Raw genomic sequence first — 27,972 nt, 5'->3', positions numbered from 1 at the left:
ATAATTGAGGACAGTGAAATCAACAAACTGGATATGAATTCTAATATCACAAAGCTTTACCTTTAGTATAAAGACTGGTGACTAGTCAAGTAATTACTTGATACAACTTGTGAAAAATTATTCTTGGTCACTTGTTCTCAATCTAGTTGCAAATTGGAAATATTATTTTTAATAAGAACATATTTCAATACCTTGGGTACTTGTCAGAGAAACAGACTGGAGTATATTTCACTCTAGATGTGAAATCTAGACTTCAATATTTTTTAAAAAACTGTGTTTCCAATGTGTGGCAAAGATTGAGGACCGCTAGGGTATGTAGTGCTAAGTGAATATAAAGACTGATTCTGTTATAACCTAGAAGACTTGGTTGAGAAATTCTAGAAAAGCCATGCTTAAACTGAGACTTGAATGATATAGATTAATAAACATAGTTAAAAAAAAAAACAGAATGTGTTCATGAAGGGCACATTGAGGGATTATGAGATGCTGTGAAGCTCCTTTGTGCTGGTTTTCTTCTCTTCCAGTGGGACTTTGTATGGGATCATCAGTCACAGAAATCAGTGGTTCAATCCCTAGTCATGGCTGGAATGCTGGTGGGGGGGCCTCACATATGGCCATCTCTCAGACAGGTGAGTGACTCCACATCCCTGCTGCCCTTCCCCTGGGGTGAGTTGCCTTGGTTCCCAGGGAGCTACAGATGGAAATGCAGAATTCAACTCACTGTGATGAATGACATTTTGTTGCCACAGAGCTCTGTGTACTGGACACAGAAATATCATCTCCACAAGATCTGGGGGATATTCCAGAACAGTATTTAGAGGGTAAGTATCATAATACTTCATCCAGAAATATGAGGAAGAGTTATCTATGGGAACAGAAAGGAAGGTGCTTCAAGACAGAGGTCCAACTTCTTTAAAAACACAGATAGAGAGAACAGCAGTGCTGGCCTTTGCCATGATTTCTGTGTTAAGTCCCTACTGGACTCAATGAGCTAATTGCTTATGGGTTCCCACATTGGTCATCATGTCTTGGTCGCCCCACCATAACTGGTAGGCATTTCTATAAAACTTGGTGCATAGTGAGGTAATACTGGAATTGCAAAATAATTGCAGTTGTAACCTGGATATTTATCTTGCTTTTAAAAGCCTTGTATTAAGTATTCTTGCAACCATGTATTACCTTAGTATAAGATAATTAATCTATAGACCTCAGGAGTCACAATTTGTGTGAGAAGTTTGGGTTATCCTGGGCCAGCAGTATCCATCCTGAAGTAAGAGACAACAGTGGCAGACAGACACTCAAGTCTTTCACAGGAGAAATGAGAGACTTAAAGTGTCCCTTACCATCCATAAGCATAATGTCATTTTATCTTTCACCTGAAAATTGTGAATTTTGTATGTAATTATACCAAATGTAATTCATAAAAGAGTTGACCAGTATTCTGACCAAAGCCTTTATGACTATTCACAATAAAGTGCTTTTTGATGCTACTGTGAGTGGAATTGTTCCCTTTAATACTTTTTTCACATATTTCATTGTTGGTGTATAGAAATGCAATTGATTTCTGTATGTTGATTTTGTATCCTATGACTTCACTGAATTTGTAGACTAGTTCTAACAAATTTTCAGTTGCATCTTTAGAATTTTCTGTGTATAGGATGATAGCATCTACAAACAGAACTTAATTCTTCCTTTCCAACTTCTATTCCTTTTTCTTGCATGCTTTCTCTGATTACAACTTACAATATTATGTTAAATGTGACCTGTGTGAGTGGGCACCCTTGTTTTTTCCTAAGCTTACAGGAAAATCTTTCAACCTGTCAGCGTTGAGTATGATATTAGCTGAGAATTTGTCGTGTATGGCCTTTATTATGTTGAAGTACATTTCTTCTATACCCAATTAATTATTTTTGTCGCTAAAGGATGTTGGAGTTTGTCTGCATCTCTTGAGATGACCATACTAATATACCTTTCACTCCATTATGTGATTTTTCACATTTATTGATTTGCATATCTTGAGTGATCCTTACATCCTAGGGGTGAATTCCACCTGATCATGTTTTATGATCCTTTTAGTGTGCTATTGAGTTTGGTTTACTAATATTTTGTTGAGAATGTTTTGCATCTGTATTCAGCAGAGATGTCGGTCTGCAGTTTTCTTGGAGTGTCCTTATCTGACTTTGGAATCAGAAGAGTGGTGGATTTCTAAAATCAGTTTGAGAGTGTTTCCTCCTCTTCAAGTTTTTTGGAAGTGTTTGAGAAGAACTGGTTTAATCCATCTTTAAATGTTTGGCAGAATTCACCTGTGAAAACTCTTGTCCAGGTTTTGCATTGTTTTTCTTTTTGTGTGTGAGAAGGAGTGGTTTTTATTACTGATTTAATCTCCTTAGTCATTATTGGTCTGTTCAGATTTTTCCATTTCTTTATGATTCAGTCTTGGTAGATTGTATGTGTCTAGGAACTTATCCATTTCTTCTAGGTTAACCTTTTTTATTAAAGGTTTTATTTATTTTATTAAAACACAGAAATATTTGAGTAGTACCTTATAACCCTGTGTCTCCTCTTTAATTTTTAATTTTTTATTTGAGTCTTCTCTCTCACTTTCTTAATCTGGCTAAACATTGTTGAAAACAAAGTAATGAGGTCCACCAATATGATTGTACCATTGTCTATTTCTCCTTTCACATATGTTCAGTTCAGTTCAGTTCAGTCGCTCAGTCATGTCTGACTCTTTGCGACCCCATGAATCGCAGCACACCAGGCCTCCCTGTCCATCACCAACTCCTGGAGTTTACCCAAATGCATGTCCATTGAGTCAGTGATGCCATCCAGCCATCTCATCCTGTCATTCCCTTCTTCTCCTGCTCCCAATCCCTCCCAGCATCAGGGTCTTTTTCCAATGAGTCAACTCTTCACATGAGGTGGCCAAAGTATTGGAGTTTCAGCTTCAGCATCAGTCCTTCCAATGAACACCCAGGACCGATCTCCTTTAGGATGGACCAGTTGGATCTCCTTGCAGTTCAAGGGACTCTCAAAGTCTTCTCCAACACCACAGTTCAAAAGCATCGATTCTTCAGCACTCAGCTTTCTTCACAGTCCAACTCTCACATCCATACATGACCACTGGAAAAACCATAGCCTTGACTAGATGGACCTTTGCTAGCAAAGAAATGTCTCTGCTTTTTATTTTATTTTTTTGTGTGTGTGTGAGATTTATCCCTGTTTATTTTTATTTTTTTTCCATTTATTTTTATTAGTTGGAGGCTAATTACTTTACAATATTGTAGTGGTTTTTGTCATACATTGACATGAGTCAGCCGTGGATTTACATGTATTCCCCATCCCGATCCCGCCTCCCACCTCCCTCTCCACCCAGTTCCTCTGGGTCTTCCCAGTGCACCAGGCCCGAGTACTTGTCTCATGCATCCAGCCTGGGCTGGTGATCTGTTTCACCCTAGATAATGTCTCTGCTTTTTAATATGCTATCTAGGTTGGTCATAACTTTCCTTCCAAGGAGTAAGCGTCTTTTAATTTCATGGCTGCAGTCACCATCTGCAGTGATTTTGGAGCCCCCAGAAATAAAGTCTGACACTGTTTCCACTGTTTCCCCATCTATTTCCCATGAAGTGATGGGACCAGATGCCATGATCTTAGTTAGTATTTGCTTAATATATTGAGGTGCTCTGGTGTTAGCTGCATAATTATTTATTACTGATATATCATCTTGATAAATGGTTCCTTTGTCATTATGTAATGCAACTTTTTGTGTCTTCTTACCATTTTTGGTTGGAGTCTATTTTGTCTGATGTAAGTATCAGACAAAAATATTCTCATTTAATTGTACTCTGCATAGAGTATCCTTTCTTGTCCCATCACTTTGAGCCTATGTATGTCTTTAAAGCTGAAGTGAGCCTCTTGTAAGGAGGATATAGTTCAGTCCTTTTCTAAAAAATCCATTTAGTGACTCTCTCTTTTGATTGGAAAATTAAACCCATTTGCTTTTAATTGTTAATAAGTTGGCTTCCCTGGTGGCTCAGTGATAAAGTATCCACCTGCCAATGCAGAAGACACAAGAAACATGGCTTCAATCCTTGGGTTGGGAAGATCCCCTGGAGTAGGAAGTGGTGACCCACTCCAGTATTCTTGCCTGGAGAATTCCATGGACAGAGGAGCCTGACAGGCTACAGACCATGGGGTCACAAAGAGTTGGATGTAACTGGGGACAATAACAAGCAACAATGCTTAAAATGTTGCTTTTTCTCTTTCATCTTCAATATTAAAATGGCTACACAAAAATTCACCAACTTTGATAAGTTTTTTAAATGCACTGATATGGCAGCTGTCAAAACAAGGTAACAAAATTATTTTGAATGAACTTAAAGACAACTGAACACTACTAGAGCCATCTTATGGGGGGAAAAATGAATGACCTTTGACCAACCCAACATGAACACCAATTCTTCTTGAAATTTTCCATGAAACAGAAGAGGAGGAAAGCTCCCTAACTCACTCTATGGGACCAGTGCTGCTCTGATATCAAAGCCAGATAATGACATCACAAGCAAACAACAGAGCAACATCCCTTATGAATGCAAAATCTGCAACAAAATGCTAGCAGACTGAATCCAACTGCATATTTAAAAAAGTATATACCGTGAACAAATAAGATTTATCCCAGGAATGCAAAGGTAGTTCATCATAAGAAAATCAATCAGTGTAATGTAGCACTTTAATAGAATAAAGAAAGTGTAATTTCAATTGATAACATTCAGCATTTTATCAAACCTAATACTCTTTCATGATAAAAATAAGACTACTAAGAATAAAAGGGAACCCAACAGGTTAAAGGATATTTAAGAAAAAAATTACAACTAACATTATACTCAATGGTGAAAGGAAAACTTTCACACTAACTTCAGGAGCAAGTCAAGGATGTCTGCTTTCACTATTGCTAATCAACATTGTACTGAAGAATCTAATTAGAGTAGTTAGATAAGAAAGAGAAATAAAATTTATCCAAATTGAAAAGAAAAACTTTAGTCTACCTATATTTGATGACATGATTATACAAATTTAAAATTCCAAAGAATGCACAAGAGAGCTATTACAGTTCATGAATGAATTCAACAAAGTTGTAGGGTACAAGAAAAACACACAATTATATAACCACAATGAACAAGCAGAAAAGGAAATTGAGAAAGTTATTACACTTACAATATCTTCTAAAAGAATAAACTACCTATCAATAAAATTAATCTAAGAGGTAAAAAATTTGTATACTGTAAACTATAAAACCTTGCTGAAGGAAATAGAAAAGCCCTAAATAAATGGAAAGGAATCCTGTGTTAATGATGTTGGAAGACTTAATGTTGGTAACAAGTCAATCTACTTAATACAATCAACAGTTTCAATGAAATCCCTATCAAAATTTCAACATTGTTCTCTGTAGAAATGGAAAAGCTGAACTTTAAATTCGTATGAATTTGGAGCTCCAAAGAGCCAAACAATGTTAAAAAAAAAAGGACAAATTCATTAACATGAATCAGCCATGGATTTACATGTATTCCCCATCCCGATCCCCCCTCCCACCTCCCTCTCCACCCGATCCCTCTGGTTCTTCCCAGTGCACCAGGCCCGAGCACTTGTCTCATGCATCCAGCCTGGGCTGGTGATCTATTTCACCCTAGATAATATACATGTTTTGATGCTGTTCTCTTGACAAAAACCACTACAATATTGTAAAGTAATTAGCCTCCAACTAATAAAAATAAATGAAAAAAAAAAAGAAGGTCAAATTCAGAGGACTCACACTTTTTGGTTTCAAAACTACTACAAAACTGCCATAACCAAACATTATGGTACTGGCATAAGGATAGAGGTACAAACCAACATAAAGGAACTGAGTCCAGAAATAAAATTGTACGTTTAAAGCCAACTGACTTTTGTCAAGTGTGCCAAGATAACTCAGAGTGGAAAAGAAAAATGCCTTCAGGAAATGGTGTTGAACCACTAAATATCCATGTTCACGCCTGCAAATTCACTTCAGTCATGTCCCACTCTTTGAGACCCTATGGACTGTAGCCCTCCAGGGTCCTATGTCCATTGGATTCTCGAGGCAAGAACGCTGGAGTGGGTTGCTGTGCCCTTCTCCAGAGGATCTTTCCAACCTAGGAATTGAACCTGCATTTCTTAACATCTCCTGCATAGGCATAAATGGTTTTTTCACCACTAGTGCCACCTGCTGCTGCTGCTGCTAAGTCACCTCAGTCGTGTCCGACTCTGTGCGACCCCACAGACGGCAGCCCACCAAGGCTCTCCCATCCCTGGGATTCTCCAGGCAAGAACACTGGAGTGGGTTGCCATTTCCTTCTCCAATGCATGAAAGTGAAAAGTGAAAGTGAAGTTGCTTAGTCGTGTCCAGCTCTTAGCGATTCCATGGACTGCAGCCTATCAGGCTCTTCCATCCATGGGATTTTCCAGGCAAGAATACTGGAGTGGGGTGCCACCTAGTAAGCCCCTAAATGCCCATACAGAATATTTTTTAAAAGTTTACTCTTCTCTTACTCTATATGCAAAAGTTGACTGAATTAATAACCTATATGTAAGAGTTAAAACCTTAAAACTCTTAAAGGAAGCATAGAAGTGAATCTTCATGACCTTGTATTTGGTAATGGATTCTTAGACATGCAAATCACAAACAAAAGAAAAATAGTTAAATCAGACTTCATCAAAATTAAAAACCTTGTGCATCAAAAGTTATTATCAAGAGAATAAAAGATAACCTACAATTGGGTGAAAATATTTTCAAATAATACAGCTGATAAGTATTTAATATCCAGAATATATGAACCATTCAATAACAAAATGATAAACCAATTTAAAAATTAGCAAAGGACTTGAATATATTTCTATGAAGAAGATATACAAGCGGTTGATAAGCACAAGAAAAGATCCCAACATCATCACTTATTAAAGAAATGCAAGTCAAAACTATACAGCAAACCATATCACACCTACTAGGATGGCTATAATTTTTAAAAAGCAGAAATAGTGTTGGTGAGCAAGTAGAGAAATTGAAACAAACCCTCATTCATTGACAGTGGAAATATAACATGATGAAGCCTCAGTAGACATGAATTTGAGCAAACTTCAGGAGATAGTGAAGGACAGGGAAGCCTGGTGCGCAGAGTCGGACACAACTTAGTGACTGAACAACAACAAGATGGGAAACAGTTTGGCAGATTGTCAAAAGTCTAAATAGAATTTTCACATGAACTAGCAATTCCATTCCTAGGTTTATACTCTAAAAAATTAAAAACAGAGAGTTTGACAGCTGAATATCAGTATTCATTACAGCATTATTTATAATACCTGAAGGTGGCAATCCAAATATGCATCAGCAGATTAATGGGTAAACAAATATGATGAATATACACAATAGGAGATTATTCATCCAGAAAAAAGAATGATGTTCTGGTACTTGGTACAACATAAATAAACTTTGAAAAAAAAATATGCTGAATGAAATAAACCAGGCACAGAAGGACAAAGATATGCATTCACTTACAAAAGAACGATCTTTCTGACCTTTGCGGTTTTAAGCAGGAGGTGTCCGAAAAGTTACCACAAGGATAACTGGTTTGTGGCGGCCAAGTGTTCACAGTGACACTACTTTTTGATCCTTCGATGTCAGCTCTTCCCATCACTGTGAAACAGAATTCACAAGAACTAGTTAAGACTAGGCAAATTAGTGGAGGCAGAAAGTAGATTTAAGGTATCAGAAGAATAAAGTGAATTAAGAGTTATAAACTAATGATTACAGAATATGAATGCTGCATCTAATTCTGTCAGTTTTATTTCATGTATTTCAAGCTTTTGTTGAGTTCATATACATTTGACCTTTTCAGCATTATTATTTCTGTAAATGTATTTTGTTTTGAAATTTGTTTTATTTGATGATAATGTAAAGACACCAGGCATCTTATAATTACTATTTGAACTGAATTTTTTTTTACTGTCAATTTACTTTCAACCCACAATATTTTAAGTACTACTGTACCTAAAATTAGGTCTTTTTTTAAACCCTTTGATAATCTTCCTCTTGTGATAGATGGTTTAAGTCATTAGCTATTTGTTTGGTGTGATTGTTGTTATGATTCGTTTCAGTTTATCACTTTAATTTTTTCTACAAAATTTTTTTGATGATTATGTTGTTGTTGTTGTTCAATTGTTCAGTCCATGCGGTTCAGAGTGGACTGCAGCACACCAGGCTTCCCTGTCCTTTGCTATCTCCCAGAGTTTGCTCAAACTCACATCCACTGAGTCAGTGATGTCATCCAACTATCTCATCCTCTGTTGTCCCCTTCTCCTGCCTTCAATCTTGATGATAATAATGATTACTAAAATGATTATTTGGTGTTATTTTTGTTCCTATGTTTTTACATTTTCCAGTTTTTTTGGTGGACTATTTGAATTTTTAAAGAATTCTATTTCAAACCTTGCAGAGGAATTCCAAATCCCAAAATTTGTACTTTAGTTTTTATTACTGGGTGTATATATTAGCACGTCCTATGTAGTCCAAGTCATATACACTAAGGCACCCTTTTCCTGATGCCCAAGGAAAACCAAATTCCCTTTTCCTCATTTGTCTTTCACCTTCTTTTCCCCTTGATTCACCATCTTACATTAATCTTTCCCCTGGATGGGTTATGGAGCTCATGTTGTTCTAGGGCAGCACGTTGCTTGAGAACTGCAAATCCAGATTCAGTAGAGTGATTTTACATAAAGCTTTAACAACTTTAATGCATTGTTCCATGATATTTTGCAGTGGCTCAGGACCTCCCTGGGGGCTCGGACAGTGAAGAATCTGCCTGCGATGCAGGAAACCTGGATTCGATCCCTGGGTCCAGGAGATCCTCTGGAGAAGGGAATGGCAACCCACTCCGGTATTCTTGCCTGGAGAATTTCATGGACAGAGGAGCCTAGCAGTCTACAGTCCATGGGGTCACGAAGAGTCAGACATGACTGAGCAACTAACATTTTCTTTTTTCAGCTGTAATTTAGAGACTCAAGTATACTTTTAGCTCCATGTGTTCTAGATACTCTAGAGACTCTCTACTTTGCTAGACACACATACTTGTAAAATGGATGCTTATGGTAATATTACAATTTCCAATACTGTGGTTTCTTTAATGTGATATCACTTGATGTCAGTTGCCTCCTGCTGACTAGAGAATGAAGTTTTTATATTCTAGGCTATATTACATAGACAAAGAATGTTACTTTGGGGGAAATGTGTTGATTTAGCTCTTGTTTTTTCAAGATTTCAGGTTCATGAATCACTTGTTAAAACACTCTCTAAGTTTCAGAGTATGCTTTTGCTTTCTGAGTTTCTTACCATATATTACTATTACTCCCATAATCTAAGTTGACTCTCTGCTTCTTAGGTTTGGGTGAAAGTTGATTCTTAGGTACTATTTGCTCCAGCTCGCCATCTCTGGGACCTGTGAAGCCTTTGGTCCCACCTTCCTCATTGACTGCCTACTACGCTTCTGGTCAGGTTGTTCTGTTGTGGTCATCGTAGCAAATAGCAATATGCTTGGTAAATCCACAACTGTGATCTAATCCATTTTCCAAGTCTTGAATTTGACCTTGAAATTTCATCTTTATCTGACACTAGTATCTCAATTGGGTTTCTTCCAGTTATAGAGTGGATAAGTTCCCAGTCAAAAACCATAGTAATGACACTGTTATCCTGTACCCTTAGCATTGGACAGACGATGCTGGGAGGACTGGCTTTTGTCTTTCGAGAGTGGCGCACCCTGCAGCTGGTGGTGTCTGCACCTTTCTTTGTCTTCTTTCTCTCCTCAAGGTATGAGCATCTCTCTCACTCGGTCTTATGGGAACCTGGGATGAAAATGCATGTTGAATCAGAGTAGTCTTACTCCAGGGATCATATCTAATTGTTTGGAACTAAAATCCATGTCTCTCATCTGTTCATTCTGTGTAAACTGAGATTCGAAAAGTACAACAGGGAGTGACAATGACTTTTCTTCCAGAGAAATCTAAGTATTTTCTGCCATCCTTCTTCATGTATCTTACTCTGTGTAGCAGTCATAGAGTTATTTTAGTGTTATTTTCCTTAATGTAAAATGCACTCAAATATTTAAAAAGTAAGCACCTTTAGTATGTTTGGCTTTGGAATGAATCACATTATGGCAAAGTTTTTATTTTCATTTTTGTAGGTGAAATTGGATAAAAGGAAGAGGCAACCAATTTATTCATATAGTTAGCTGACATAATAGAAGCATAGTTTTTTCCAGTAATAAAACTGGCATTCAGTTAGGTGCTTTACATCATATGTTCAACAGTCCCTCCCCCCTTAGATAATTTTAAGATTTATTTATGGTAAACCTCATCATTAAACTTAAAACCAGTCTAGGGAGAATCAGATTTCATCAATCATAAAGAAACGACTACAGATTTAATACACTGAGAAGAGTTTAGGGAGAGAGGAAAGGGCAATCCATGCCAGATACAACTGTTATGTCATTGTAGTCTCACAGCAGGCCCATGAGGACGGTGGCATTACTTTCTCTACTGTATCAATGAGAAAACTGAGACTCATTTAAATAAGTGACTCATCTGTGTACTTAGCTACTGACAACAGGTTACTAAGAGCAGGTCATGGTTGGAGTACTTGCACATGTTGTTGGGATTTACGCTTACATAATTGGGGGGCTTTTTAAAAAAGAATATTTTATAAATATATAATGTGAGCACAAAGTTGATAGAACCAAAGACAAACTTTGAAAGGGAATTATGCATGTGGAAGACTCTCAAGCTTAAGCCTCATAAGTTTCTTGGAAAACCTGCTGATTAAGCACAGAGGAAATTTGACTCCCAAGTCTGTATTAGACTGCGTGTGCTATGCCTTTCAGGCGCAATGCCCACAATAGTCATTCTCCTATTTTCCTAGTATTTGTATAAAAGAACATAATTTCTTTCCTAATCCAATAAGTGAAGTTCTAGGTATAGATGAAAGGCAAAAAGTATCTGTTGCCAATAATCAGGTGACAAATAAGCAAGGGAGAGCTGACTGCACTTGTGTGCCCTTTTTTCATCAGGTGGTTGGTTCAATCTGCTCAGTGGCTGATTGTCACCAATAAACCAGACGAGGGCTTAATGAAACTTAGGAAAGTTGCACGCAGAAATGGAATGAAGAATGCTGAAGAAACCCTGAACATGAAGGTGAGCAGGAAAGGGAAAGTGGTTACTGGGTTGGCGGGAAGAAATAAACTGACACCTGCCTTCTCCTTATTGAGATAGACAAGCTGCTTTTCTAAAAAGGGCAGTTAGTTGAGAATGTAAGCTCAGTTCCCTTATCTTTCATGGCTATATCATGAAAAGAAGCTTTGAGCACTGTACAAGGATTGGTGATTTAGCTCATTTCCTGATCTGAATCTACAGCCTATGTGCTCTCATGGACCCCTGCCCAGCTCTATGGCCTCATTTTCAAAATATCACTGCTCCTGTCTAATTTCCTGGGGTCTCCCTTAACTCCCTGCATCTTTCTTCATATCTCATTCACACAGGCGATTGCATGTGTAATATGCTACAGTACAAAAAAAAAAAAAAAGGGAGCACATCTTTCTCATCCTGTTGGGCACCTGTGCTTTTCATAATACCCGGCACTATGCTGACAAGTGATACGTGTTTGTTGTTATTGGAGGGTTTGAGAGTGACCGACCATGCAGGAGGAGTTGGAGGCAGCACAGACTAAAACTACTGTTTTTGACTTGTCCTGCACACCTAACCTGTGTAAAAAGATGTGTCTCCTGCTCTTTGTCAGGTGGGCTGACAACATTCAAAGAGTGGGGACATGAAGCCATTTATGTCAAAGATTATAATGTGTTGTGGGGGGGCATATTTAAAGGTAAAGGATGAGGCAAACACCAAATAAGACTCACATGGAACTGATTATACGATGAACAGTTAGGTTGTATCACACTGTCAGTCTCTTCACTGGAGATGAATGTACTCCATCTGTAATCCATCACAGTACAGATTTCGGCACATCAGTTCAGTTCAGTTGCTCAGTCATGTCAACTTTTTGCAACCCAATGGACTAGCACACCAGGCATACCTGTCGATCACCAAGCTCCTGGAGCTTGCTCAAAATCATGTCCATCAAGTCAATGATGCCATCCAAACATCTCATCCTCTGTTGTCCCCTTCTCCTCCTGCATTCAATCTTTCCCAGCATCAGGGTCTTTTCCAATGAGTCAGTTCTTTGCATCAGGTGTCCAAAGTATTGGAGTTTCAGCTTCAACATCAGTCCTTACGATGAATATTCAGGACTGATTCCTTTTAAGATTGACTAGTTTGATCTCCTTGCAGTCCAAGGGACTCTCAAGAGTCTTCTCCAACACCACTGTTCAAAAGCATCAATTCTTTGGCACTCAGTTTTCTTTGTCCAAATCACATCCATACATGACTCCTAGAAAAACCATAGCTTTGACTAGATAGACATTTGTTGGCAAAGTGATATCTCTGCTTTTTAATATTCTGTCTAGATTGGTCATAGATTTTCTTCCAGGCAGCAAGTGTCTTTTAACTTCATGGCTTCAGTCACCATCTGCAGTGACTTTGGAGTCCCCCAAAATAAAGTCTCTCACTGTTTCCACTGTTTCCCCATCTATTTGCCACAATGGGACCGGAGGCCATGATCTTCCTTTTTTGAATGTTGAGTTTTAAGCCAACTTTTTCACTCTTCTCTTTCACTTTCATCAAGAGGCTGTTTAGTTTTTCTTCACTTTCTGCCATAAAGGTGGTGTCATCTGCATATCTGAGGTTATTGATATTTCTCCCAGTAATCTTGATACCAGCTTGTGATTCATCCAGCCCAGCATTTCACACGATGTACCTTGCATATAAATTAAATAAGCAGGGTAAAAATATACAGCTTTGATGTACTCCTTTCCCGATTTGGAACCAGTCTGTTGTTCCATATCCAGTTCTAACCGTCGCTTCCTGACCTGCATACAGATTTCTCAAGAGGCAGGTCAGGTGGTCTGGTATTCCCATCTCTTTCAGAATTTTCCACAGTTTGTTGTGGTCCACACAGTCAAAGGCTTTGGTATAGTCAATAAAGCAGAAATAGATGTTTTTCTGGAACTCTCTTGCTTTTTCGATGATCCCGTGGATGTTGGCAATTTGATCTCTGGTTCCTCTGCCTTTTCTAAATCCAGATTGAACATTTGGAAGTTTACAGTTTATGTACTATTGAAACCTGGCTTGGAGAATTTTGAGCATTACTTTACTAGTGTGAGATGAGTGCAATCGTGCGGTACTTTGAACATTCTTTGTCATTGCCTTTCTTTGGGACTGGAATGAAAATTGACCTTTTCCACTTTGGCCACTTCTGAGTTCCCCAAATTTGCTGGCATATTGAGTGCAGTAACTTAACAGCATCATCTTTTAGGATTTGAAATAGCTCAACTGGAATTCCATCACCTCCACTAGCTTTGTTTGTAGTGATGCTTCCTAAGGCCCACTTGACTTCGCATTGCAGAATGTCTGGCTCAAGGTGAGTGATCACATCATCATGGATATCTGAGCCATGAAGATCTTTTTTGCATAGTTCTTCTGTGTATTCTTGCCACCTCTTCTTAATATCTTCTGCTTCTGTTAGGTCCATACCATTTCTGTCCTTTATTGTGCCCATCTTTACATGAAATGTTCCCTTGGCATCTCTAATTCTCTTGAAGAGATCTCTAGTCTTTCCCATTCTATTGTTGCCTCTATTTCTTTGCACTGATAACTGAGGAAGGCTTTCTTATCTCTCGTTGCTGTTCTTTGGAACTCTGCATTCAAAGAGGTATGTCTTTGCTTTTCTCCTTTGCCTTTCACCTCTCTTCTTTTTTCAGCTATTTTTAAGGCCTCCTCAGACAACCATTTTGCCTTTTTACATTTCTTTTTCTTGGGGATGGTCTGGATCACTGCCTCCTGTACAATGTCATGAACCTCTGTTCACAGTTCTTCAGGCACTCTATCATATCTAATCCCTGGAATCTATTTGTCATTTCCACTGTATAATCATCAGGGATTTGATGTAGGTCATACCTGAATGTTCTAGTGGTTTTCCCTATTTTCTTCAATTTAAGTCTGAATTTGGCAATAAGGAGTTCATTATCTGAGCCACAGTCAGCTCCCAGTCTTGTTTTTGCTGACTGTTTAGAGCTTCTCCATCTTTGGCTGCAAAGAATATAATCAATCTGATTTCAGTATTGACCAAAATAGGAGAAAACTTTGCAAACTGTAATATGAAGAGATCAAATTGTTGTTGTTCAGTTGCTAAATTGTGTCCAACTCTTTATGACCCCATGAACTGCAGCACTCCAGGCTCTTCTGTCCTCCACTAACTCTTGGAGTTTGCTAAAATTCATGTCCATTGAGTCAGTGATGCTATCTAACCATCTTATCCTCTGTCATCCCCCTCTCCTTTTACTTTCAGTCTTTCCCAGCCTTAGGGTCTTTTCCAATGAGTCGACTCACCACATCAGGTGGCCAAAGTATTGGAGCTTCAAAACAGTCCTTCCAGTGTATATTCAGGGTTGATTTCCTTTAGAACTGTCTTGTTTGATCTCCTTGCAGTCCAAAGGACTCTCAAGAGTTTTCTCCAGCACCACAATTCAAAAGCATCAATTTTTCGGTGTTCAGCTTTCTTTATGTTCCAACTGTCACATCTGTATATCATCACTGGAAAAACCATAGCTTTGATCATACAAACCTAATGTTGGCAAAATGATGTCTCTGCTTTTTAATATGCTGTCTAGGTTTGTCATAGCTTTCCTTCCAGGGAGCAAGCATCTTTTGTTTCACCATCCTCAGTGATTTTGGAGCCCAAGAAAAGAAAATCTGTCACTGCTTCCATATTTCTCTTTCATGGCAAATGCTATGAAGTAATGGGACCAGATGCTATAATCTTAGTTTTTTTCATGTTGAGTTTCAAGCCAGCTTTTTCACTCTCCTCTTTACCCTCGTCAAGACTCTTTTTAGTTCCTCCTCATTTTCTGCCATTAGAATGGTATCATCTGTATATCTGAGGTTGTCGGTATTTCTTCAGGCAACCATGATTCCAGTTTGTGATTCATCCAGCACTGCAATTCGCATAATGTACTCTGCATATAAGTTAAATAAGCAGGGTGAAAATATACAACCTTGTCATACTTTCCCAGTTTGGTACCAATCCATTGTTCCATGTCCAGTTCTAACTGTTGCTTCTTGACCTGTGTACAGGTTTCTTAAGAGACAGGTAAAGTGCTCTGGTACTCTCATCTCTGTAAGAATTTTCCACAGTTTGTTGTGATCCCCACAGTCAAAGTCTTTAGCGTAATCAATGAAGCAGAGGTAGATGTTTTTCTGGAACTTCCTTGCTTCCTCCATAATCAACCAAATGTTGGCAATTGATCTCTGCCTCTTTGAAACCCAGCTGGTACATCTGGAAGTTCTTGGTTGACATGCTGCTAAAGCCTAGCTTGAAGGATTTTTAACATAACCTCACTAGCGTGTGAAATGAGCACAATTATGTGGTAATTTGAACATTTTTGATATTGCTTTACATTGGGGTTGGAATGAAAACTGATCTTTTCCAGTCCAGTGGTCACTGCTGAGTTTTCCAAATTTGCTGACATATTGAGTGCAGCACTTTAATAGCATCATCTTTTAGGATTTGAAATAGTTTTGCTGGAATTCTATCACCTCCACTAGATTTGTTCATAGCGATGCTTCCTAAGGCCCACTTGACCTCACACTCCAGAATGTTTGGCTCTAGATAAGCGGCCACACCATTGCGGTTATCTGGGTCATTAAGACCTTTTTTGTATGGTTCCTCTGTGCATTCTTGCAATTTTTTCTTAATCTCTTCTGCTTTTTTCAGGTCCTCACTGTTTCTGTCCTTTATCATGCCTATCCTTGCATGAAATGCTCCCTTGAGTTTTCTTAAAGAGATCTCTATTATTTTCCTTTATTTCTTTGCATTTTTCACTTAAGAAGTCTTTATCTCGCCTTGATATTCTCTGTAACTCTGCATTAAGTTGGGTATATCTTTTCTGTTCTTCCTTGCTTTTTACTTTTCTTTTCTCAGCTATTTGTAAGGCCTCCTCAGACAAACATTTTGTCTTCTTGCATTTTTTTTTTCTTTGGAATGGTTTTTATTCACTCCCTCCTGTACAATGTTATGAACTTCTGTTCATAGTTCTTCAGGCACTCTGTCTACCAGACCTAATCCATTGAACCTATTTGTTACCTCCATTGCATAATCATAAGAGATTTCATTCAGGTCATACCTGAAATGCCTACTGATTTCCCCTACTTTCTTTGATTTAAGTCTGACTTTTGCAATAAGGAGCTGATGATCTGAGCCACAGTCAGCTCTAGGTCTTATTTTTGCTGACTTTATAGAGCTTCTCCATCTTCAGCTGCAGAGAACATAATCAATATGATTTTGGTATTGACCATCTGGTATGTCTGTGTGTAGAATCATATCTTGGGTTGTTGGAAAATGGTATTTGGTAGGACTAGCATGTTCCATTGACAAAACTCTGTTAGCCTTTGCCCTGCTTTGTTTTGTACTCCAAGGCCAAGCTTACCTGTTATTCCTGGTGTCTCTTTACTTCCTACTTTTGCATTCAAATCCTCTATGATGAAAAGGACATCTTTTAGGTGTTAGCTCTAGAAGATGTTGTAGGTCTTCATAGAACCAGTCAACTTCAGCTTCTTTGGTATCAGAGGTTAGGGCATAGACTTGGATTAGTATAATGTTGGATGATTTGCCTTGGAAGTGAACCAAGATCATTCTATCATTTTTGAGATTGCACCAAACTATGCTTTTCAGACTCTTGTTGACTCTGAAGGCTACTCCATTTCTTCTAAGGAATTCTTGCACATGGTAGTAAATATAATGATCATCTGAATTAAATTCACCCATTCCCATCCATTTTAGTTCACTGATTACTAAAATGTCGATCTTCACTCTTGCCATCTGCTTGACCATATCCAATTTACCTAGATTCTTTGACCTAACATTCCAGGCTCCTGTGCAATATTGTTCTTCTCAGCATCAGACTTTACTTTCACATCAACAACTGAGTGTTGTTTCCACTTTCACCCAGCTGCTTCATTCTTTCTGGAGCTATGAGTAATTGCCCTTCATTTACTCTTCCCCATTAGCATATTGGACACCTTCCAACCAGTGGGGCTCTCCGGTGTCAAACCTTTTTGCCTTTTCATACTGTTCATGATATTCTCATGGCAAGAATACTGGAGTGGTTTGCTATTTCCTCCTCCAGTGGACCATGTATTGTCAAAACTCTTCAATATGACCCAACAATCGTGGGTGGCCCTGCATGGCATGGCTCAAGCTTCATTGAGTTACATAAGTTCCTTCACCACGACAAGGCTGTGATCCATGAAGGGGGATGAGATCATGAGTATGTACAAATCAGTGAATATTTCTAAATGGTAAAACTGTAACCAACCTGCAGATCAAGATAGAAAGATCCTATTTCCACAGGGGTTCCCCTCAAGTTATCCCATACAACAATAACCACCACCACTGCCTGACTCTTCTCTCCTCACTTCCCTCTCCTGTGAAAACAAAAATTAATAACTATTTTGATCTCCTTCACTATAGATGAGTATTTGTTGATCTTGACCATCAAGTAGTGTAAATTGATAAAGGGTTCTGTGACAGGCCCTCTTTCCTCATGCTTATTCATGAATATTCACCCATTCTATTGCATGTAACAGCAGGTTGTTCTCTTCCCTAGTGCTTTAGAGTCCATTACATGAATACACTACAATTTCTTTATGGACTTCAATGTTGGTGGACTTTTGTTTCCAATGTGGGGTGTTAGCAATAGGGCTTCTGTAGAAAATCATGTACATTATCTCTTGGGATATAAGTACTTACTTTGAGATCAGGGGGAAATTTTTATATTTAATTCTGAATTGTTGAAGTGTTATTTTTTAAAAAATCCCACACAGGACAATATAGAGCCAATGCCAAGCTTAAAAATTTAACTACTGAATTATACAGTTTACCTCTTCCTAGGTATATCCTAGCAGACAACTTCTGCATTTAACTGCATTGTGCTTTTTCTATCTTTTATCTACCCACTGGGCTATAGACATAGGTTTCTTAATCTAGACAATCAGCTTAAGATTTCCCTACTCTAGACAATCTGAATAGGGGAAAAAAGTAGAGATAATGGTCAAGAAAGGACTTACATTCTTGGGATTGCTGTGATCTGTGGTGTTTCTTCTGTTGAAATGTCTAAGTCTACCTCTCTGGGTGTAGCAGATCTTTAAAGTGGATTCCTTTCCCTTAGATCTTTCCTGGGTAAATTGTAGATCCCCCGTGGGAACTTTTGATTCCCTTTCATATCGTACAGTTAGTGCATGTTTGCCTGAATTCTTACATTTCTCTTGGCCCTAAGAAATCAGACATGAACTTAAATTCCCTAGAATTGTGTTAGGTACCAGACACTGTGCTCCCAGGTCAAGGGGACACAGTAGTATCTTTGCAGCTTCAACCACTAGTTGAGAAAAAGGAAATTGTTTACAGTACTGAGGTTGGTGAAGGAAAGGGAGGACTCAAAGCATACTGACAACTCTCAAGAAAGAAATCCTTCTCTAATTTCTAAGTTTTACCCTTCTATATCCAACTTCTATACACCATCCAGTATGGTGACTTGATCAAGTTATGCTTTCATTTCACTGCCAACTCTATTCTAAGTGACCCAGACAAAAGAATGACGGGAGTATCATTTTCACTATTGTCATATAATTATTTATAGTAGCTTTATAATTATGACCTTAAAATGACATATTATACAGGCTGGGTCTTAATCCCTTAGCCTCGACCATTGACTGCTTAGGTAAATACAGTCACAGACTGCAGCTCTAAAGCTGAGCTCTAAATCTTATCGTTTGTGTCTTTCCTCTTCTGTTCACTACAGATTAGGAAGCACAATACCCTCGTTTGGCATCTTTATGAATCCACAGCTCTTCGGGAGCAATATTTTCCTGTTGCAGGTAATCTTTGGAACTTCCACTCTCTCAGCCTGAAGACTTGCATTTTTACCACTGAATCATATGGGCCATTGACCAACCCAGATTCTGTTTGTGTTCCTGGTGGGACTTACTATTTTGCCCAACACCTTTGTGCCCCAACGTGAGAGAAGACTGGATTTTGGGGAAAGAAAGTTTCTTTTTCTCATCCTTCAGAGGTTATACTGGTCACACTTATCTGAAGCCAGTAGTAAAGAGAGGTCCTAATTAAGGGCTAAGTATTCCCACAAGCCAAACTGATGAAAAATTCTGCTAGTAATTTGTTGGGGGTAGAGCCAAAGGTCAGTAAGGGGAAGCTGAGACATATATTTATCTTCATCACATCCTAAAATATCTGTAAACTGGTACCATTTCATCCTCACACTTCCTCTAGGACAGTTCTTATTCACTTGCCTTTTGTCCGTTCACACTTCTAATAACATAGAGGGGTGCAGCTTTGCAATTATACCCCAGGTGAGGACACAGTAGGGTCATTCCCTCTGTTTGGGCTCTTAATTACCAGCTTTGAGGACTGGTCTACTTCCCCATCTCTAATGTATCCACATGAGACTGTGGGGTTAAGTCACCATGACTAGAGCTAGTGCATATTATAGAGGTCTTCCAGGAAATGAAAGAAAGTCCCCCCTTTTCAAGAAATGAAGCAGTGAATAATAAGAATAGTATTTAAGCAGTTTAAAATCCTTGTCCATTCCATGTTAGATTACTTTGTACATTAACAGAATGATGACATGCAATGATTATGAGAACCTTAGTGGGCACTATGCTTCACCATCTCCCAATGTAGGAATGTGCTTCACAGCATTAGAGATGGGTGTACTCTGCTCCTCATTAATGATGGAGGCTTATTCCCTTACCATTGAATTCTCTCCTATATTAAAAAAACTATAATTATATTAATTTGTATACTGTAAAACTTCCTCTGAAACTTTTTCAGGGGTTTCCAAATTCTGACATTTTTTCTGTATAGAAGTTTCCATTCTTGCTTCCATGTGTGTAACATTCATGGAAATCTGGCTTCTCCTCAGCCTGTACAATAACAGACCAGCCTTGTCCTTCTATTGCTCTCTGGTGCCCTACTCACCCATGGCAATGCTGTACCTGCACTAGGTTCAGTGAGTCATTTAAGTTAACCTGGGACTTTCCTAACTTTATCAGTGAAAACCCCACATTGCTAAAACCTAATTCCAAGGAAAACCAGGATGACTGGTAACTTTAAATTCTGCACTTTAAGTTTCTTAAGGTTGGAGCTGAGCCTTAGACTCAGTAATTGTCTGCATGACAGTTCTACCTTCTACAATAAGGATATTGCAAATAATGGCAACCCACTCCAGTATTCTTGCCTGGAGAATCCCTTGGATAGAGGAGCCTGGAGGGCTACAGTCCATGGGGTCACAAAAGGTCGGACACGGCTGAAGCTATTTAGCACTCACAGACAGACAGAATAAGTAAAAACAAGTTTCTGCCAGACTCACTTTTTCTTCTCCTTCTCTGGCAAATCTCTGATATGCAAAGAGATTTCCTGCAATTAATCCAGATAATTTTATATACTTTTTACCATCTACATTAGTAATTCTACATTTCTCAATTTATCAGTCCCTCCATGATCTCTAGGGCTTCCCTCGTTCCCAGGTGGCACTAGTAGTAAAGAACCCACCTGCCAATGCAGGAGACATAAGAGATGCAAGTTCAACCTCTGAGTCAGGAAGATCCCCTAGAGGAGGCATGGCAACCCACTCCAGTATTCTTGCCTAGAGAATCCCATGGACAGAGGAGCCTGGTGGGCTATGGTCCATAGGGTCCGCAAAGAGTCAGGCATGACTTAAGCAACTTAGCACCCACCATGCTCCATGACACTGTACAATTTTCTACGTGTTTCAAATATACAAATAACATATAGGGTGTCTCTTGTCTTCATGGAATTTGGTGAATGCTGATTATTCAGCCCAGATTTCTTAATCTCCGTGGTCTTCCTGTTTCCATAAATTTAGACCCTGCCTGTGACTTTGGCAAGTGTGGGAATCGGTCATGTTGCTGCTTCTGCTACCAGTCTTTCTGTCCACTTTGTTGAACTCGTCCTTGCTCGGCTCAGGTATATGAGTTTGTGGGCGCTCTGCCAGTATACAAAGTAGGACTTTCCCAGCTAATTGCAGCTTATTACAAGAATATACACAATAAGATCAGTTAGCTATAAAAAAAAATCATTTGTAATGGTAATAGCAGCAATATACTAGCAGCCATTATAACCAAAGTTTATTGGAAAAGCTGACTTGGTGCCTTGTACTGTGCTGAGCAGTATTTTTTTCCCCAATTATTTTTATTAGTTGGCGGCTAATTACTTTACAATATTGTAGTGGTTTTTGCCATACATTGACATGAATCAGCCATGGATTTACATGTGTTCTCCATCCTGAACCCCCTTCCCATCTCCCTCCCCATCCCATCCCTCTGGGTCATCCCAGTGCACCAGCCCCAAGCATTTGTCTCATGCATCCAACCTGGACTGGCGATCTGTTTCACACTTGATAATATACATATTTTGATGCTGTTCTCTCAAATCATCCCAGCTTCGCCTTCTCCCATAGAGTCCAAAAGTCTGTTCTATACATCTGTGTCCCTTTTTCTGTCTTGCATATAGGGTTATCGTTACCATCTTTCTAATTCCATATATATGTGTTAGTATACTGTATTGGTGTTTATCTTTCTGGCTTACTTCACTCTATAAAATGGGCTCCAGTTTTACCCATCTCATTAGAACTGATTCAAATGTATTCTTTTTAATGGCTGAGTAATATTCCATGGTGTATAAGTACCACAGCTTCCTTATCCATTTGTCTGCTGATGAGCATCTAAGTTGCTTCCATGTCCTGGCTATTATAAACAGTGCTGCGATGAACATTGGGTGCACGTGTCTCTTTCAGATCTGGTTTCCTTGGTGTGTATGCCCAGAAGTGGGATTGCTGGGTCATATGGCAGTTCTATTTCCAGTTTTTTAAGGAATCTCCACACTGTTCTCCATAGCAACTGTACTAGTTTGCATTCCCACCAACAGTGTAAGAGGGTTCCCTTTTCTCCACACCCTCTCCAGCATTTATTGCTTGTAGACTTTTGGATAGCAGCCATCCTGACTGGCGTGTAATGGTACCTCATTGTGGTTTTGATTTGCATTTCTCTGATAATGAGTGATGTTGAGCATCTTTTCATGTGTTTGTTAGCCATTTGTATGTCTTCTTTGGAGAAATGTCTGTTTAGTTCTTTGGCCCATTTTTTGATTGGGTCATTTATTTTTCTGGAATTGAGCTGCGGGAGTTGCTTGTATATTTTTGAGATTAATCCTTTGTCTGTTGCTTCATTTGCTATTATTTTCTCCCAATCTGAAGGCTGTCTTTTCACTTTGCTTATGGTTTCCTTTGTTATGCAAAAGCTTTTAAATTTCATTAGGTCTCATTTGTTTATTTTTGCTTTTATTTCCAATATTCTGGGAGGTGGGTCATAGAGGATCCTGCTGTGATTTATGTCGGAGAGTGTTTTGCCTATGTTCTCCTCTAGGAGTTTTATAGTTTCTGGTCTTACATTTATGTTTTTAATCCATTTTGAATTTATTTTTGTGTATGGTGTTAGAAAGTGTTCTAGTTTCATTCTTTTACAAGTGGTTGACCAGTTTTCCCAGCACCACTTGTTAAAGAGGTTGTCTTTTTTCCATTGTATATCCTTGCCTCCTTTGTCGAAGGTAAGGTGTCCATAGGTTCATGGATTTATCTCTGGGCTTTCTATTCTGTTCCATTGATCTATATTTCTGTCTTTGTGCCAGTACCATACTGTCTTGATGACTGTGGCTTTGTAGTAGAGTCTGAAGTCAGGCAGGTTGATTCCTCGAGTTCCATTCTTCTTTCTCAAGATTGCTTTGGCTATTCGAGGTTTTTCGTATTTCCATACAAATTGTGAAATTATTTGTTCTAGTTCTGTGAAGAATACCATTGATAGCTTGATAGGGATTGCATTGACTCTAGAGATTGCTTTGGGTAGTATACTCATTTTCACAATATTGATTCTTCCAATCCATGAACACGGTCTATTTCTCCATCTATTTGTGTCCTCTGTGATTTCTCTCATCAGTGTTTTATAGTTTTCTATGTATAGGTCTTTTGTTTCTTTAGGGAGATATACTCCTAAGTATTTTATTCTTTTTGTTGCAACGGTGAATGGTATTGTTTCCTTAATTTCTCTTTCTGTTTTTTCATTGTTAGTATATAGGAATGCAAGGGATTTCTGTGTGTTAATTTTATATCCTGCAACTTTACTATATTCGTTGACTACCTCTAGTAACTTTCTGGTAGAGTCTTTAGGGTTTTCTATGTAGAGGATCATGTCATCTGCAAACAGCGAGAGTTTCACTTCTTCTTTTCCTATCTGGATTCCTTTTATTTCTTTTCCTGCTCTGATTGCTGTGGCCAAAACTTCCAAAACTATGTTGAATAGTAGTGGTGAGAGTGGGCGCCCTTGTCTTCTTCCTGATTTTAAGGGAAATGCTTTCAATTTTTCACCATTGAGGATAATGTTTGCTGTGGATTTGTCATGGGCTTTTATGATGTTGAGATATGTTCTTTCTATTCCTTGAGCAGTACTTTAATGTGTTCTCTCATTAATTTTTTAAGGCTATTTGTCAGAATAGGTGCACTCTGTAACTTGTTTAAAATGATGACAGTGAGTTTTAATACGCTTTGACCCTGAGAAAGGCAAGTAGAAAATCATAGAGCAAAATCGCAAAAGCAAGTGTTTTTCACCAAATCCATGTATTTAGCAGTTGTGTTTTATTGTTTTCCATGGTTTAGTCACTAAGTCATGTCTAGTAGCATGCCAGGCTCCTCTGTCCATGGGATTCTCCAGGCAAGGAAACAGAAGCGGGTTGCTATTTCCTTCTCCAGGGGATCTTCACGATTCAGGAATCAAACCCACATCTCCTGCATTGTATGCAGATTTTTTACTGCTGAGATGCCAGGGAAGTCCTCTGTCTTCCATAATCAAGTCAAAATAAAATATCACAAGTTTCATGTGTGTATTATTACTGCATTATTACATGTTTTAATTTACCCTTTGGTGCAAAAGCTGTGGGATTAGATATGATGGTAATTTGGTTTGTGGCAACACTGGCTCCCCTCTTGATGACCCTAGTGGTGTATCTACGCAGTTTACCCTGGATCATCTATGGAGTGTGTCCCATCTTTTCTGGTCTTGTTATCCTTCTCCTACCTGAAACCAGAAATTTGCCTCTGTTTGACACACTCCAGGATGTAGAAAATAAGTGAGGAAACCTTCCACCATCCCCTTGGAAGGACTGTGTGCTTTGAATCTTGTGGGTGAGAAAGACAACACACTGAGTGGGTCCCTCAGATCACCTGAGGAGGCTGAGCCTTTCCTGAGATACTCCTATCTTGGCCCATTACCTTCACAAGGGGCAAGGTCATTTATGCCCACTGTGTGTTCCAGTCTAGACTGCAGAGATCCCCTCTACCCTGTTCTCATTGGTAGCTTTAGTACTGAAGTGACAACAATTAGCTCTATTGTAAGGGCAAATCAACAAAGAGTCGGACACAACTGAGCAACTGAACTGAGCTGAACTGAAGAGCAAATCCTACCTGCCCTCATGTGAGACACATATACCTGATGATATTTCATGATCCTCAGATCCATTAGAGCCTGGGATATAAATGGGAAAGAAATGAGATTTCTAGTGAAGGAATAATGTTAGGACACACAGAATTAAAGTCTCTCTTTGAAAATATAATAAAGAAATAAATAATTCTTGTGTTCACCTCTGTAAAGTTAGGCAACTTTGCTGCTGTAACTAATAGAACTATTGAGGGTAGGGAGAATAAGAAACCAGTAAAAGGTATTTTAAAATTATAAAAATTGTAGCTTAGCTTTCTAGTGCTTTCATAATAAATAAAGCTCTCCAACTGAGTAACTTTAAAAACAGAAATGTATTTGTGTCATAGTTCTAGAGGCTCAAGTTGTTCACAGGGCCATGCTTTCCTCTGTAGGCTCTAGAGAAGGGTCTGTTCCAGGTTTCTCCTGGGGAAGAAAACAACATAAATTAGGAAAGCAGGAAAAAAATGAAAGTATGTAACAGGACTCTATTCTTTGTGGGGAAAAGAAATGTCTAGGTATTAGTCAAAATATTAACATTAGTATCTATGTGTATTACTACTGCCAAGAGCTTTCATGAAGTAAAATGTTCTATGTCTAACTTTTTATGATGAATGTTTAGTTCAAAGTTAACCTGTACCTATGCTGTTTATAAAAGACCTGCTTCAGGTCTAGGGACATGTACAGACTGAAAATGAAGGGATAGGAAAAGGTATTCCACACAAATAGAAATCAAAGGAAAGGTGGAATACTAATACTTACATCAAACAAAATAGACTTTAAAATAAAAACTGTTACAAGAGATAAGAAAGGGATCAATCCAAGAAGAAGATATAACAATTGTAAACATATATGCACCTAATGTCTGTGTGTTAGTCACTCAGTCATGTCCGGCTCTTTGCAACCTCATGGACTATAGCCCACCAAGCTCCTCTGTCCATTGGATTCTCCAGGCAAGAATACTGGAGAGGGTTGCCATTTCCTACTCTAGGGGATTTTCTCAACCCAGGGATTGAACCCATGTCTCTTGCATTGGCAGGTGGATTCTTTACCACTGAGCCACCTGGGAAATCCCATGCACCTAACATAGGAGTACCTCAATTTATAAGGCAAATGGCACCATGATCAGAGAAGAAAAGGAAATAAAAGCAATTCAAATTGTAAAAGAAGAAGTAAAATGGTCACTGTTTGCAGATGACATAATACTATACATAGAAAATCTTAAAGATGCTATCAGAAAACTACTAGAGCTCATCAATAAATTCAATAAAGTTGCAGGATACAAAATTAGTACACAGAAATCTCTTGCATTCCTATACACTAACAATGAAAGATCAGAAAAAAATTAAAGAAGCAATCTCATTTACCATCACACCAAAAAGAATGAAATACCTAGGAATAAACCTGACTAAGGAGGCAAAAGACCTGTACTCCAAAAACAGTAAGACACTGATGAAAGAAACTGAAGACACAAACAGATGGAAAATCATACCATGTTCCTGGATTGGAAGAATCAGCATTGCCAAAATGACTATACTATCCAAGGCAATCTACAGATTTGGTGCAATCTCTATCAAATTACCAATGGCATTTTTCACAGAACTAGAAGAAAAAAATTTTAATGTGATAGAAGCATAAAAGATCCTGTATAGCTAAAGAAATCTTGGGAAAGAAAAATGTAGCTGAAAGAATCAGGCTCCCTGACTTCAGACTGTATTACAGAGCTACAGCAATCAAAACAGTATGGTACTGGCATAAAAACAGAAATATAGCTCAGTGAAACAGGGTAGAAGGCCCAGAAATCAACCCATGCACCTATGGTCACCTAATCTATGACAAAGGAGGGAAGACCAGGGAAGAATACACAATGGAGAAAAGACAGTCTCTTCAATAAGTGGTGGTTGGAACACTGTAAAGCTACATGAAAAATAATGAAATTAGAACATTCTCTAATACCATACAGAAAAGTAAATTCAAAATGAATGAAAGACCTAAATGTAAGATGGGATACTGTAAAACTCCTCTAGGAAAATACAGGCAGAAGACTCTGACATAAATCACAGCAATATTTTTTGGTTCCACCTCCTAAAGTAATGAAAATAAAAGTAAACAAATGGGACCTAGTTAAACTCACAAGCTTTTGCATGCAAAGGAAGCCATAAACAAAATCAAAAGACAACCCACAGAATGGAAGGAAATATTTGCAAATGAAACAGCTGACAAAGAATTTATTTCCAACTATACAATATAGCTCACAAAGTTCAATTTCAAAAAAAAACAAAAAAACAAAAACAAAGAAAACAATGAACAGAAGACCTAAATAGACATTTATCCAAAGAAGACATACAGATGGATTAACAGCTCATGAAGATGCTAAACATCACTAATTATCAGACAAATGCAAATCAGAACTTGCAATGAGGTATCACCTCGCTCTGGTCAAAATGGCCATCATCAAAATCAGATAATAATAAATGATGGAAGTACCTCTCCCTTACTCACCATAGTCTTACACTTGAAGAGCTTATCTTACACACTGCTATATTTATAGAACAGAAAACATCCTCACAAATCTTATCTGAGTGAATCAATAAGCCTGTAATAAATAAAGTGGTAAATGCACTTACCACTGACTTAGCCCTCTGCCCTCACTACCTGTCCTGACCCCGTTTCGAGTACTTTGTTTTCAACAGGAATTCATGGTTTGATTTGACTTGAAGCAGAATAATATCATTTACTGAAAGAAAAATATTGTACCATATTTCACTTGCTGTAAATTAACTCAGGACTATTTCCATTAACTTTTGAAATGAAAATTCAATATTAAACAAGCAAAACACCTACTTTCAGTACTTTTTACAGAAAAATAAAAAAACATTTCACTTTCGAGTCTGGCAAATGACATGTTCTGAAATGGACTGCAAACCATGCAGCAGGTTTATTTTATTTTATTTACAGATGTGGCGCTCAAAGTCCAATGCCACTTTGGGGCACTGCTGACAAAAAGAATTTTCACAGAGTAGACCTTTAAACAGTTTTGTCAATTACTGGAAGCATCTCAGCAAAGTATTTCTGTGACGTTAAAGAAAACAGTTACCAACCTGATCCCCAAACAAGCTGGAGAACTAGCTTCCATGCCCTTGCTGTGGAGGTGACCCAGGACCTACTGGGCTAACATTGAGATCAGGATCAATA

At 38.4% G+C, this 27,972-nt stretch overlaps 1 pseudogene; it reads left to right on the top strand.

The window, feature by feature from the left end:
• The window catches only part of LOC133067825 (solute carrier family 22 member 10-like), a 34,316-nt pseudogene extending 9,879 nt beyond the window's left edge, over positions 1 to 24,437 (top strand).
• The last annotated feature ends 3,535 nt before the right edge of the window (positions 24,438 to 27,972 follow it).

Source organism: Dama dama, chromosome 2, assembly GCF_033118175.1.
Source record: "Dama dama isolate Ldn47 chromosome 2, ASM3311817v1, whole genome shotgun sequence".
Classification (NCBI taxonomy): domain Eukaryota; kingdom Metazoa; phylum Chordata; class Mammalia; order Artiodactyla; family Cervidae; genus Dama; species Dama dama.
This window is presented reverse-complemented; position numbering and strand designations above follow the sequence as displayed.